Source organism: Saccopteryx bilineata, chromosome X (assembly GCF_036850765.1).
Source record: "Saccopteryx bilineata isolate mSacBil1 chromosome X, mSacBil1_pri_phased_curated, whole genome shotgun sequence".
Taxonomy (NCBI): Eukaryota; Metazoa; Chordata; class Mammalia; order Chiroptera; family Emballonuridae; genus Saccopteryx; species Saccopteryx bilineata.
The window spans coordinates 124,915,632-124,931,446 of record NC_089502.1 but is presented as its reverse complement, the minus strand read 5'-3'; the positions used below and the strand labels follow the sequence as shown (position 1 = coordinate 124,931,446).

The window sequence follows — 15,815 nt, the reverse complement described above, 5'->3', positions numbered from 1 at the left end:
ACTCAAATATGACATGTTTCCCCTTCTCCTTTAGGCTTTTGTATGTGCTGCTCTTCAGCCTGGAACACTCTATTTGCCTCTGAACTCCACCTCCAGCAGCCCTTTCTTTCTTTTTACCTTCCAAGTGGTGACAAGTTTGTAAAACAAGTGACACTGTCATATATTGCTGATGCAAGTGGAAAGTGGGACAAACATGTTGGAAATGTGTTAGGCACTATTAACTAAGGATAAACATATGCATACATATTATCCAGCTGCCATATACACACACACACACACACACACACACACACACACACACCAACATTAATCATCAATACTTATATCTATTCGCCAAAAGGCAAAAATAAGAATGTTTATAGCAGTATGGCTTATTCATTTCTCTGGTATTTAGTTAGATGGTGTTTATTCAGGGATTAGCTTTTCGACATTCTACATCACCCTCATGTCCTAGCTGGTTTTAGTATCTCTGCTGTATCCTTATATATTGAACATGCTTCACTAAAGTGATTTAAGTGGTATGTCTTTATATACTGTCTGTCCAAGAAGATGGGGCAGAGTGTTAGTACTATTTACAGTTTTGTCCTTATTCTTTAGCTCTTCTTTTGATTCTAAAGAGAGAAGACTGAAAAAAATCACATTTTAGATACTTGGTTATTTAATAATCATGGAACAAGTAAATTTCTGTAGATCATGGGGAGTTTGTGTTTAGACAATTTAAACTTAACACCACGATGGTCTGTCCCTTTTCATTGCTCTTTCCTGGTCATAGCCTTCAAAGTGTCATTGTGTATTCTTAGAGCTTTTAAAAGATTATTTTTATCCCTATGTTTTTAAAATACTACAATTCAAGAATTAAAAAAATTTGAATATATATTTTCCAAAACATAATTACATTACATAGATACAAATATGTACTTATCATCACACCATAAAACCCTGAATTAAGCCGGTAAAAATGTTTTTCCAAAAGAAAATAAAACATTTTTAATATACTCTTATGAAAATATTTATTAATGATTATTAATGATCTGTCTTCAACATGTTTTTCTTATATTCAAATAGATAGTTATATTTAAGGAAATAGTATACACTTACAAAATCCTTGGAAAATTATCAATGAAAGAAGCACACAAGAAGTTCCTTTATATTGAATTTATTAATTTTATTTTAGAGAAAATGTAAGAGTGAAATGCAAGGTACTGTGGTTTGTAACATAGCAACAATAACTCCTATAATAAAAATTATAGAAGAGAATGTTTGGATTAGTTTTTTAAGAAAAGATTGTGGTTTCCAATACACTCTCTATCTTAAACATTTAATATCACTTTTGGTGATATTTCTCTTCTATATTTTCAATTCAGTTTCTCTGTACACAACCAAATATAAAGTGGAATGTTATAGTTTTTAAAATGCAGACATAAATGATTTAGAATATTTTCATTTCGTTAAGAGTATACAATATTTTTGGAAAATGTCTATGCAAGGATCCAAAATTGAAGTAATATGCAAAAGACTATATAACAAGAATCTGTGTAGTAGTTTGGCAAAGCACCTTCCCAAAGAGACTTGAGTGTGTTGCTTTTTCACCGTGGTCAAAACCACAGATGAAAGTAAGAAGTAGTTTGGAATTCCTACCTTCACAAAATGGTGCTAAGTACATTAAGTGAATCTTCCCAATCTTCCCTTTCTCCCATTTGTCGAGTGCCCTTCATATAATTATCCAGGAGGGCTTTCTATACTCTGGGACAGTCTGAGAAACACAAACTTATCTCATTACCAAAATGACTTCCGTCGTCCTTACTACAAGGAGAAAGAGACGTTAAGAGAAGTAGTATTTTAAACCACCTGAAGGAGCAACTTACAAATGAAATGATATAAGCTGATCTGAGGGAGTGAGAGAGGAGTTCATTGAATACACTCCCCATTGCTCCCCACCCCCCGCTTCTGCTTCTTGAGAACTGGAACAAATGATTCCCATTTACAAAAACTGATAATGATTTGGCCTTCTAATATCAGGTAAACAAATGAAAAAAATCATATCTTTCTCTATAGCAACTGGTAGAACAAATCTTAATCTATTACTAGAATCCAAGATTAAAATGAATTAATCTGTCCTAAAAGTAGTGAGAAATATAAGGTCAATTTCTGAAATTTTATTAGGATGAAACCTGGAAAGCTCCAACTTTAGCCACCAATTTTCCAAATATATTGTCTCCAGACAATAGGAAATTTAATAAAATGGTATGCATGGATTTTTACTGGTTTATGGCATAGTGAGGACTCAGATTAATGGCAAGAAGGAGGATTAAATTTATATCTGAAGAATCATTAAAAAAATTCTCCATAAAGTAATTTGGAAGACATCTTGTACTGTCCCGAGGAAGGATGAATGATTTGATGACATACAGTAAAGGCATTGATTTCAACACTTAGCTATGGAAAGTGCTTCCTTTTTTATAAAACAATGAAAGCCTTTATTACACCAGTTAAGATGGGAGGGAGGAGGATTTATTTGCCCTCTGGGCCTTGATTTTCGTCAGCTAGATCTCCAGCTCCTTGTCTTCTAACACATAACCACCAGCATGTCCACAGTGGCCTGGTCTTGGAGTGATGCACTCAAGAAGCTTGCCGTGCTATAGCTGCTCCTCTAAAGCAGTGGCCCCCAACCTTTTTTGGGCTACAGACCAGTTTAATGTCAGAAAATATTTTCACGGACCGGCCTTTAGGGTGGGACGGATAAATGCACAAAATAAAATTATGCGACTGGTGTAAAAACGGTGGTATTTTTAAATATAATTGTCGGATTTACGAGACAAGTGTCAAGAGTGAGTCTTAGACGGATGTAACAGAGGGAATCTGGTCATTTTTAAAAAATAAAACATCGTTCAGACTTAAATATAAATAAAACGGAAATAATATAAGTTATTTATTCTTTTTCTGCAGACCGGTACCAAATGGCCCACAGACCAGTACTGGTCCGCAGCCGGGGAGTTGGGGACCACTGCTCTAAAGGACTGCTGTTTTGGCACTCCTTTTTTTCATCATATTCCTTCTGTATTTTCTTTGATTGTTCTTTGTTTAGAATTTCTTTTTTTTTCAGGAGTTAGCTTGTCCCACTCTTGCAACCCAGGGTCAGTGCATAGCAAGACTCGTGCCACCATTGGTATGGTGTGCCTTCAATGAGCATGATGCAGTTTTTTTTTTATTAGAGTTTTGATGCAAATAAGTTTGAGTTGGATGCACTGTACACAACATCAATAATCCTTGTTTTGGGTGTACAACAATGGAGCCCCAGGAGAAGTTGACCATGCCCAGCCTCCAGGTTCGGTACTTCCTGTTGCCTCCCCGCATGTGGACTGTGTGTGTGCGGTGGGGCCTCCCAGTTCATGTTTTTGCTTCTTGGGGTAGGACTTTCTCTTGCCCTCCCCCTGCACCTTGTGGTGCTTGTGCCAGTTGTCTCCAGAGATACACCTAGGCACTGGTTGGGAAAAGGGAGAGGCACTTTTCAGTTTTGGGAAAGGGAGGATTAATTTCTACTTGCAAAAACAGTCCTCAGAGACAATTTGACTTTGGGTGAGGGGTATACAGCATAATCAAATGTCAAAATAATCTGGAGATGTTTACTCTCAACATATGTACCCTGATTTATCAATGTCACTGCATTAAATTTAATAAAAAAATAATTACTTACCAAGTACTTTATGTCAGATTTTCTCTAAGTTTGGCAGAATAAATCTTTATAAAACACCTTAAAAAAAAAGACAGTCCTCCAGTGTGAAGACGCTATATTAAAAAGTTGCCTCAAATAATACTTGGGGAGAAATAGTCTTGTTTATTAATTTTAGAGTAATTTTTACAATTGTCTAGGGCAAAACAGTATCAGAATTCTTAACTATTTTTTTCCTTTTTAAGCACCAAACTTTATTTCTAACAAAGTATAATTTGTCCCAGAACTATATATCACATTGATATTAAAATATTCCAACAGTATACCAAAGATTAACATGGAATAGAAATAATTCAAATGATAAAGTTAAGTCTGTATAATGCCATCCATAATTAAGAAATGTTTATAAAAGCTTTTACATTATACACATATATAATTTAATAGGTCATGTTGGATTTCATAAAATATTTGACCACATAAGCATATGAGTAGAAATATACAGTACTTGATTTATTATAAATGTTGACTTTGGATTCAGAATTTGAAAATATAGGTACTGATATATGATTCAACTTATATATAGCTATTGACATTTTAAGTAGGATAATTTTTTTTTGAGCAAGAGACAGACAGACAGACAGGAAGGGAGAGAGATCTGAGAAGCATCAACTTGTTGTGGCATTTTAGTTGTTCATTGATTGCTTTCTCATATGTACCTTGACTGGGAGGGGGGGCCCTTCCGCTGAGCCAGCTATTCCTTGCTCAAGCCAGCAACTTTGGGCTCAAGCCAGTGACCTTTAGGTTCAACCCAGCATCCATGGGGTCATGTCTGTAAACCAATCCCAAATTTAAGCCAGTGATCCCACACTCAATCTGGTGAGCCCATGCACAAACTGAATGAGCCAGCGCTAAAGCTGGCAACCTCAAGGCTTTGAACCTGGGTCCTCTGCATCCCAGTCTGATGCTCTACCCACTGCATCACTGCCTGGTCAGGCTAAGTAAAATAATTCTTTGTGTGGTGCTATCTTGTAGGTTTCAGAAAGTTTAACCTCCCAGCTACCTGCCCTCAGAAACACAGTAGAACTTTCCAGATATTGTGACTACCAAACACTCCACATTGTGAAGCTTGTCCTAACCCACCCTTTCTCCATTTATGACAACAGTTTAGAGTAATGATTTAAAGGATTGTGATGTGTTCTAATTTTATAAAACTAAGTGAATAAGTTGCTTCTTCACTCTCTCACTCTGTAATGTCTCTATATCTATTTCTCAACTTTACTGTTTAGAATCTGCTGTTGAAAACATAATAACCAAACAATGTTTTTTTCATGATATTTTAGAGCTAGAAAAGTTATTTTATATGTATTATCTTATACAGTAATTCATTATCTATATTAGGAAAGAAGAGCATATAAAAAAACACTAAAGCTCAAAGAAGTTAAACTCTAAGTGTCATACTACAGTGAAGTTGAAACTGGTGTCTGGTATAACATTTAAATATTAGTGACCTTTCAAGTGCATCTGACTGAAATGTTAACATGTTCCTTGTCCTCAGAAAACAATAGTTTAAATGAGAACATCAATCACATACCTGAAGTCATTGATTTCATGATGTTTACTAATGTGCACATCGCCTACAGAAAAATGTTAATGATTTAATAATTAACTGTTAAAGATAAAAATTGGGTAATCTGGTTTTACCATTTTTGCATAAAAAAGTACTGAATCCTAGTTTTTGTTGGATTCTCAGCTTAATGCAGACATTATTTCCCATAAGAAATAACTTACAACAGTTTCTATAATAAAGTGTATCTGAAATACCAATCTATGAGGACCTGGATTTGTCAAAGGAAAGAAGGGAAGTAGAGAAAAAATAATTTCAAATTTCTTCTATTGTAATGAAATCACATGCTTATGTACACAGTTTAAAACAAATCATTTTTAAATTATTAATATATCTTGCAAGTTCACAACTATAGTATTTACTATTGTGAAATCAGGCATAAATTGTCATCATGATTGACAATTGCACTCACATTACCATTTTAACTTCATAACTTACCTTGATTTCTGAATGTAATTTATACAATCCCAAAGGAATAAAATTTATATAGCTAAGACATTAATTGTATGTATCATTTCATAGTTTATCTTTAAATTTCAATATATTCTTTAATTTAACTTATTCAAAATACTGAAAGAGCCTGACCAGGTGGTGGCGCAGTGGATAGAGCATGGGACTGGGATGCGGAAGGACCCAGGTTCGAGACCCCGAGGTCGCCAGCTTGAGCGCAGGCTCATCTGGCTTGAGCAAAGAGCTCACCAGCTTGGACCCAAGGTCGCTGGCTCCTGCAAGGGGTTACTCGGTCTGCTGAAGGCCCACGGTCAAGGCACATGTGAGAAAGCAATCAATGAAACAACTAAGAAGTCGCAACGCGCAACAAGAAACTGATGATTGATGCTTCTCATCTCTCTCCGTTCCTGTCTGTCTGTCCCTGTCTATCTCTACCTCTGTAAAAAACAAACAAACAAAATACTGAAAGAATAGTAAGAATGTATATGTACTATATCCGTACATGTATATGTGTGTATATATCTATAAATTGATAAAAATTGAGCATATTCTTTGATTAGATATGAGTTTAACTTTATCAATAAATAATTTTCCAAACCAACTAAAATTAGTATTTTTTAGTAGAAAATTTATTTCCTGGTAGACATTTTTAAATGTGTCTTGCAATTTTATAAGATATTCAAAACTTTCTTTGTAACGAAAATGAGAAAAGCCTATTACCAGTTACTGGGATCAGTTGCAAACAATTTCTAAATGCTCACATTTATTTTGCTTTGCTCATCAAAACTAAAATTTAATTGTACTTCCATTTGGTCACTTGATCCAAAGTTGTATTATGGTATTATGAGCAGGCATTTTTAACTGAAATATTTAGGCCTATTTCAAAGTCAGATATAAAGCACCTTAAACTCATAATTATGACTAAAATTATAATCCATGCCATATTTTAATGATAATCTAGCCTATGTGTTTACTTTTTATTTTAGAAATGACTTTTCACATCTTGCCATAATATGGCAGGCAGTTACACCACTTAGTTCTTGGTCTGTGAATCTAGAACATACGTACTTAACGATTGTGTTTGCTTGTAAAATATTTTATGAAAGGATATTAATAAGTTTTCATATTTATTTATTTATTTATTTTAGTAAGCGCGAGAGAGAGAGAGACAGAGAGGTACAGACAAGGACAGAAAGACAGGAAGGAAGAGAGATGAGAAGCATCAATTCTTCTTTGCAGCACCTTAGTTGTTCATTGATTGTTTTCCCATATATGCCTTGAATGGGGAGCTCCAGCTGAGCCAATGACCCCTTGCTCAAGCCAGCAACCTTGGGATCCAGCCAGCGACCATGGGGTCATATCTATGATCCCACACTTAAGCCAGCAACCTGACACTCAGTCTTGTGTGCCTGTGCTCAAGCCGGATAAGCCCATTCTCAAGCCGGTGACCTTGGGGTTTTCAAACTGGGTCCTCAGCATCCCAGGTCAATGCTCTATCCACTGTACCACTGCCTGGTCAGGCAAGTTTCCATTTTTAAAAGGAACAGAGCACACCTATAAACTTTCTATTTAATTATACTTTTATATGATGTACAAACATGATGAACAAAGATAGTACATTAAAGTATCTTCTTTGTTTAGTTGTGCTAAAGGGACAGAGACAAATGAGGAAGAAAGATTGAAGCCTCAAAGGAAAGTGTAGAAAATATGCATAAGGAAATTTTGAACTTTTAAATGAGTCAATACCTATTATATTAGATTAAAATTTATAATAATTAATATGACACCATAGATAGTGTTTATAGTCTGTAACAACAAAATAAATTGCAATAGAGATAAAATTTTGATATTTTGCTCAACTTGTTTATCACCCCAGAACAGAAAGGAGGATGGCTAGATTCAACTGCTTTCTTTTCCAAAAGAAGATCAGCTTTTTATTTAGCTAAACCCTCAATATGAAACCAAACCAAAATTTCTCATTTCAGTTTAAACTTATGAAAGTTAGAAATCATATGTTGAAAAGACCAAGTAAAGAAATGCAATATGATTTCCTGGTTCTTGAATGTGGAAGGATTTTTCCTGGTGCGGATGTCAGATTACAGAACTATAGACAAGCAGGAATGCTTTCAGATGAAAAATATGATGATGGAGAATCTAGAAATATGATTATTATTGCCAAGGTGATGAGCAGCTCTGGATCCAAAAAGGTGGGTCATTAAAGATCAAATTGTGAGGCAAGATTGTTAGGAGGATTTTCTTCTACATGAAATAATACAAGAGGGGTAATAATATGACAAAATGTGATATGTACCCCAAGAGTATATTGAACATTACGTAGGTTCAGAGGGAGAAAAGTGATCTTTTTTTTTTCAGGTGAGAGGAGTGGAGATAGTGAGTCAGACTCCCTCATGTGCCTCAACCAAGATCCATCCAGCAACCCCATCTGGGGCTGATTCTCAAATCAACCAAACTATCCTTAGTACCTGAGGCTGATGCTCGGACCAACTGAACTATTCTCAGATCCCAGAGCTGACCCTCAAACCAGTTGAGCCATTGGCTGAGAGAGGGGAAGAAGGAGAGAAGGGGAGAGGGAGGAAAGGAAGAAGCAAGTGTTCACTTCTGTGTGCCCTGACAGGGAATCCACCCCAAGACATCCATACTCCAGGCCAACGCTCTATCCACTGAGCCACCAGCTAAGGCCACGATCATGATTATTTAGAAGAATAAGGTAAATATTTTTTTTTCTTCAATCGGGCATTGATTAAGCTCATCCTCAGAGATTTTGATTATAGTGGGGCATGCTTCAGGAAGGTGCAAACATGGATAGTGAATTCCACTCTGCATAGGCTGTATAATGATGTAGAATATATTTGCTCCCATAGTACATCATGATAAATCTAGATAAAATAGAACCCATACTTTGCTAAAGGACAATCCAAGAGAAATAGAGGCACCGAAGCCTAAAAGAGGATTTCTAGAGAAAAAAAAGACCTTCTTCAGGTAATAGTGAAACAAGGATGCTACTTGAAGGCAACTGCTGGGTTTGGCTATCAAGCTATTCATCAAGTTTTTCGAAGGCCAGACAAAATGAAGTCTGAAATATTCACAAATACAATGATAGTTCACTCAGCCTAACAATTCTCCGCACCTTAGTTTCCCTGAGAAGATGACAACATAGGCAAGACTAAAAAGCAGAAAGAATTTGCCTGATCTGTGGTGGTTCGGTGGATAAAGTGTCAACCTGGAACACTGAGGTCGCCAATTTGGAACTCTGGGTTTGCCTGGTCAAAGCACATATGGGAGTTGATGCTTCTTGCTATCCCTCCACCTTCTCTATCTATCTATCTATCTATCTATCTATCTATCTATCTATATCTTCCTCTCTCTCTCTCTTTCCTCTCATCTCTAAAATTAATAAATAAAATCTAAAAAGAAAAAAAAGCAGAAAAAATTTGCACCATCTTATGATGTCCTGTGGTGCCTTTGTACCAATGAATCCAATGCTGAACATGATCCAATCATCTCCTGGCTCAAGTACTAAGATCAAGAAGGCAGTCCATTCTCTTTTTTTCTCTGATATCTCATATAACTAATATCTGTACTCATTCTACAGTCTCATTTCCATTCATCTACTCTGATCCCTGCCTTTTTTCTTTCCAATTTTTTCCATCTTAAAAACTGACCTTTAATATCCGTCAGCTGCATGGGACCACCAATCAAATGATCTTCATGTTTTCTCTATCTCTTAACTCCTCAGTTATCATTTTCAACTTTATCCAATCTAGCTCCCTTCACATACACTTTTATTTTCCTTGTCCCCTCTCTCTTTATTTCACTTGCCTGACACAACCCCAACCACAGCTAACTATAATTCTCTGCCTATTTCATACTTGCATTGAAGCAGCTAAAGCTGAATGGAAAAACACATAAAGGTGCTAACAGGATCTCATTGTAAATGCATGACTCCTAATGGATTTATACCACATTTCCCTAATGCATTTCCTCTCCTACTATTCCAAATAATCATTTCATACCTTCTCTCTTCACAAAGCATGAATATTTCCTTCTCTTTATTTACTTTCTTTTCATGACCTTTCTTATTTCCTAATGAAATAAAATAACTGATAAAAGAGTCCCCTTTTACTACCACACCTACCAATTTATCATACTTTCATATAGATCTATATATCCTTTCCCTTCCTTCTTATTACTCTCAAAGAATGGGTACTGATGTTATCCAAGGCTACCCCTTATACTTGTGAACTGGATCCTATTCTCTCTGGCCTACTCAAAGATGTAACTCTCTTTCTCTCATTTCTCTTGAGTTTTCCTCTCTCTCTTATATTTCTTACCAGCATATGAATAGGTTGTACTTCTTCCTTCCCAAAACAAGACTACAACTACAACTGCATATCCTTCTATACCTTCCTCTCTATTTCTTTGCCTTTCTTTACCTTAAAATCCTCAAAAAAAGGTGTTTTTACACTGTCTCCAATTGTTTCCTATTGTCCTCTCTTGAACCCACTCCAATTAAGCTTTTATGCAAACTACGTACAACAGCTTTAGTAACATTGTCATGGCTTCTGTTTTAGGAATTCCAACAGTCAATCCACAATCTTATTTTACTTGACCAGTTAACATCTGACACAATTGTTCACTCTCTCTTAATGCAAACATTTTCTTCTAACCTCCTCCTTTTCTTGACTTCAACAACTGGAAAGTCTGGGACTCAGTATTCATATCTCCTTTTTTCTCCATCTTTTCCCAGTCTTTCATTATTACATCAAGACTGAGGGATTCACCCTGGTTGGATAGCTCAGTTGATTGGAGCATCGTCCCAAAGTGCTGAGGTTACTGGTCAGGACAGTACAGGAACAAATACAGGAAAGGACACATACAGGAACAAATCGATGTTCTTGTCTCTCTCCTTTCTCCCTTCCTCTCTCACTAAAATCCATAAATAAAATAAAAAATGTCATCTATATGTTGGTAACTACCAAACTTACATTCCAATACAGGTCTCTCACTAGAACTCTAGGCTGATGAAACTATCTACATGACAGTTCCTTTTGGATGTTTAATAGGCAGTTCAAAAGTAACATGCCCAAATCCAAACTCCTGATTTTGCCAGTGTTTTCTCCACTAGTCTTTCTCATCTCAGTTAATGATAACTCCATCATTTTAATTCATCAGACTCTAAACCTTGCAATCAACTTTCACGACCTCTAATATTCCTCCCACAAGAATCCGTGATTTACTCCTTTATTACACAGATCACTGCTTAACTTTCATGTAAGAAGAGAATTGTTTTCTGATTTCCGTAAATTTTCTCTCCTTCCCAATACCCATTTGCTTTTCTTCATAGCACTTACAACTACCTGATATATTACACATTGCATTGTTAAATATTTATTTTCTGTAAAATGTTATCAGACAAAACCAGAAGCTTTGTCTTTTTAGTTTGGTGTTATAGCCCCAAGTTTAGAATAGTGCCAAACATATATAGTGGTTTTAAAATGTTTGTTGAAAAAAGAAATCTATTTTAATGAAGACAAATTTATTTTGTTTTGGAAATTTGTAAAATAAAGTTATAGTCCCTGGCTGGTTGCTCAGTGGATAAAGTATTGGCTCAGCCTGCAGACATCCCAGATTTGATCCCTGGTCAGGATACACAGGAGAAGTGACCATCTGCTTCTGTTCCCCTTCCCCCTCCCCCTCCTCTCCCTCTTCTCCTCTCACAGCCAGTGGCTCAGTTGCTCCGAGCAACAGCCCCAGGCACTGAGGATAGCTCAGTTGATTCCAGCATTGGCCTCAGATGGGGGTTGCCAGGTGGATCATGGTCAGGTTGCATGAAGTAGTCTATCTCCTCTCCTCTCACTTAAAAATGAAATAAAATAAAATGTTAAATGAATTTTTTCTTTAATTATACTTTTATGACCCTAAGGATTGTTAGTGTTTATTTTTTTAAAGTGTTTGCTCCTACATGCCTTACTCTCCAGAATTAGATTCTTTATTTTCCTTTGAAGTACACTCTATAGCAAGCATCCCCAAACTACAGCCCCGCAGGCTGCATGCGGCCCCCTGAGGCCATTTACTGGTCCCTGCCACACTTCCGGAAGGGGCATTTCTTTCATTGGTGATCAGTGAGAGGAGCACTGTGTGTGGCGACCCTCCAACGGTCTGAGGGACAGTGAACTGGCCCCCTGTGTAAAAAGTTTGGGGATCCCTGCCTATAAGAAGGCAGACATGTGGTTATTAGAGGTATGAGAGAGATATTCTAGAGGTATTCTTACCCTTTAATTCTTTCAAAATGAGAGACTACATTAATTTACATACTGTCTGAATATGAAAAAGCCTACAGGTGGTAGGAAGATAACTGAAACCTAGATCTGACAGTCTTGTAAAGGAAAAAAAAGCAATTTTTGTTAAATTACTATATCATTGTAGTCTAGAAGGGTTAGAGATCTTGAGATCTTGATATGATTATTAATATACACACATTTGATTTGTTGAAGCAGGTACATTGTTTAATGGATGAAAAGCAATATATTGTATGAAAAGTTCACCTAACAGCCTTCTAGATTTAATAGCCATAGAATTGTCTATGAGAAGAAAGATTACAGCAAGCATGTCTGAACTAATGTATGAAAATAATCTCACAAGAAACAATTATATATACAGAAATAAACTCTCAATATCATTTAAACTTAAGTTCAAAAATTGATTATTCAGGTTTTCATAAGATCTTATAATCATTTCGCTCCTTTGAGTATCAATATGATTGCGGTTACTGTTCATCAGTTTTTTGTCTCATATTTTCACCCCTTTGTAAAAATTGCTTTCTGTTAGCATTATATATAGAAAGTATTTTAAGATATGCGTAAACCATTGGTTTGACAATCAGTATTCAAGAGTAATACTGTTTGTTGTTGCAAACAATTTTTCTAGGTAGCTAAAATAATTATATTCTTTCCTGTTGGTATTAAAAAAAGTGCTCTTGAAACACTTTCATGGGCAGATATGCTAACTCTAAACATCTTTGCAAAAAAAAGAAAAACTATGAGGCCATTTACATTGATGTAACATGGATATATTTGCATTGATTTTAACATGTAAAAATAGTTATCTAAACATTCATTCCAATGTTGATTATGTACACGTTTTTAATGAGATAAGTTATTGCATATAATCAAACTGGTGGAAGAAATTGTTTTCTCCTTTTTCTAGCAGATAAAAGAAAAGACAACATGGAGTATTCATATGAACAGAACTTAAAATTTTCAATTCTGATGTATCCCTAACTGTATAATGCTGATGTCTTTTCCTTGCAGCGCTTGTAGATTTCTTTTGAGCATCAATTTCACTCAGTAGTTAATTTATAACAAATATTATATAAAATGTGACAGGTTAAAATCAGGCCCAATGCTAATGCCAGGTAAAAAGGCCAAAATAAATATAAGAATTATGTCTAGGAGACATTATAGTGTGATTTACTTAGTAATGGAGAGAAGTAAACTATGATAAGGGAAAATAGCTATAAAAGTAATGAATGTTTTACTGAAAACATAAGGTGTTTTCTCCTCCCATTCGCATCTCATGGAAACAAGCTGACTCTCAATGAGAATGACTCGCATTCCACTTTAGACTGACGAACAGTACAATTCTTTATGCAGCACACAATCAAGCTGTGGAATTCAATTCTGCAATATATCATTGTGGTAAATAGTTTAGCAAAACTCAGGAAAGCATTAAATGTTGCTATGAATAAGAATGACATCTACAGCCATACTAAGTAGGTCACAAAGTTTAAAGGGCTCACAGCCCTCTAGCAATGGGGCACAGGAGAATTTGTATGAATGTCAGAAAGTAATATTCTCCCCTCTGACATTACTGTGTATCACTCATGCAATATGGGATCCTTGTGTGGCTCTTCCTCAAAGCTGGGAATTAAAGGCATCTACTTGAATCTAAAGAAAATACAAACTTTTCCTCAAAATAAAAATATTTTGATATAAATTATCAATTATATTATCAATGACTACAATAAGTACAAAAGATAAAATCAAAAGAAAATAAACAAAATATTCTCCCTACAGAGGAGTAAAAGAATGGGAAAATTTGACAGATGTGATAATTAGGAAGGCAAAAATGGCTGAAAATAACAATATAGTTTGGATAAAAAAATACTTCCTACTAAAATATTGCAAAGTTCAGTAATGAGAAAAGTAAATCTGACTTTGTTACATAAGTAATTAGTATGTATATCATTGACCTATTAAATTACAGGTTTGTATTGCTCAGTGCTTAAATTTGCTCCTCTCATGCACTAAGACACATAAAAGAATGGTCTTAAAAACATAATTCATAAAAGCCAAACTCTACAAAATTAACCCCTAATTATAATTTCTCATGTTTACTTTGTCTAATTTTGAATGTAACAAGACAATCAATTTATAGAAGAAACTCCATCCAATCATCATGTCCTGCCCATTTCTCTCTAGATATGCCCAATGATGCTGGTTTATTCATTCATTTAGAAATGTATTGAGACACTGCCAGGCTCTGTCTTTGGTGCTGAAGACATGAAAATAAACATCATCTACAACATCTGCTCTCATGGAGCCTATCTTTTAGTGGCAAGCTGGGGAAGTTTGGTTAGAGAAAATAAAAATAGAAAAAATAAAATAGAAAAAATGTCAGATTACGATAATTGCTATTGAAATGAATACAGCAAAGGATAGGGATAGATGGAGGGATTCAATTTTTACATTTTTTATACTTTTTACTGAAGAATAATTGACAAATATAATAGTACATATTTAAGGTGTTTCAGATGTTTATTATAAAGATTAAAATAATTAACTTATCCAGTCCTGGCCAGTTGGCTCAGCAGTAGAGCATCAGCCAGGCGTATAGAAGTCCCAGGTTCGATTCCCGGTCAGGGCACACAGGAGAAGCACCCATCTGCTTCTCCACCCTTCCCCCTCTCCTTCCTCTCTGTCTCTCTCTTCCCCTCCTGCAGCCAAGGTTCCATTAAAGCAAAGTTGACCCAGGCACTTAGTACAGCTCTGTGGCCTCTGCCTCAGGTGCTAGTTTGGCTCAGGCCACAGTGGAGCAATTCCCCAGATGGGCAGAGCATCGCCTCCTGGTGGACATGCCGAGTGGATCCCAGTAGGGTGCATGTGGGATTCTGTCTGACTGCCTCCCAGCTTCTGGCTTTGGAAAAATACAAAAAAAAATTAATATATCCATCACCTCAGATAGTTAACATAGTTACTTTTCTATGCAAGAATGTTTAAGACCTACTCTTAGCAACTTTTAAATATACAGTATGGTATTATTACCTGTAGTCACCATGCTACACATTAGATCTTTAGAACTTACACTACTTATAACTAATAATTGATATGCTTTCACCTACATAACTCCATTTTCTCTTTCCACCTACCCCCAAGTCCTGTTAGGCTAGTTATTATCCAGAAAAACAAGAAATAACCAATATTGGCAAGGATGTGGAGAAAAAGAAAACCTTATACACTGTTGAAGGGAATGTCAGTCAGTGCAGTCACTGTGGAAAACAGTATGAAGTTCCTCAAAAAATTAAAAATGGAACTGCCTTGTGCTTCAACAATCCCACTCCAAGCTATATATATAAAGGAATTGAAATCAGTATTGTGAAGAGATAATTGAATACCCATGTTCATGGCAGCATTATTCAAAATTGCCAACAATGGTTTTAAATTCAGTTGCCAAAAAGGCAATGGATGAAAAGCACATGTCACAAAATGTCAAATAGCTGAAAGAGATAAGGGAAAAGGAGTCATGTGGAATCTGGGCAGAGGTAGCAAGAGAGAAGGAAGAGAGAGAGGACATGAAATGCAGTGACATAGAGTTGAGGATGGGTCTGATGTGGATGTCACTGTGGCTGGAATGGATATTGTGACGAGGACAATAGTAGGAGATGAAGTGAACAAGGTACGAAAGAGCCATATAATAAAGGGCCAGGAGGTCATTGTATTCTAGCTTTTATCCTGTGAGAGATGGGGAACGCTGGAGAGTTTTGAGCAGAGC

At 35.9% G+C, this 15,815-nt stretch overlaps 1 pseudogene; it reads right to left on the bottom strand.

The window, feature by feature from the left end:
• Positions 1 to 2,489: 2,489 nt before the first annotated feature.
• On the bottom strand, positions 2,490 to 9,449 carry LOC136317841 (small ribosomal subunit protein eS8-like; annotated as a pseudogene).
• Positions 9,450 to 15,815: the final 6,366 nt, after the last annotated feature.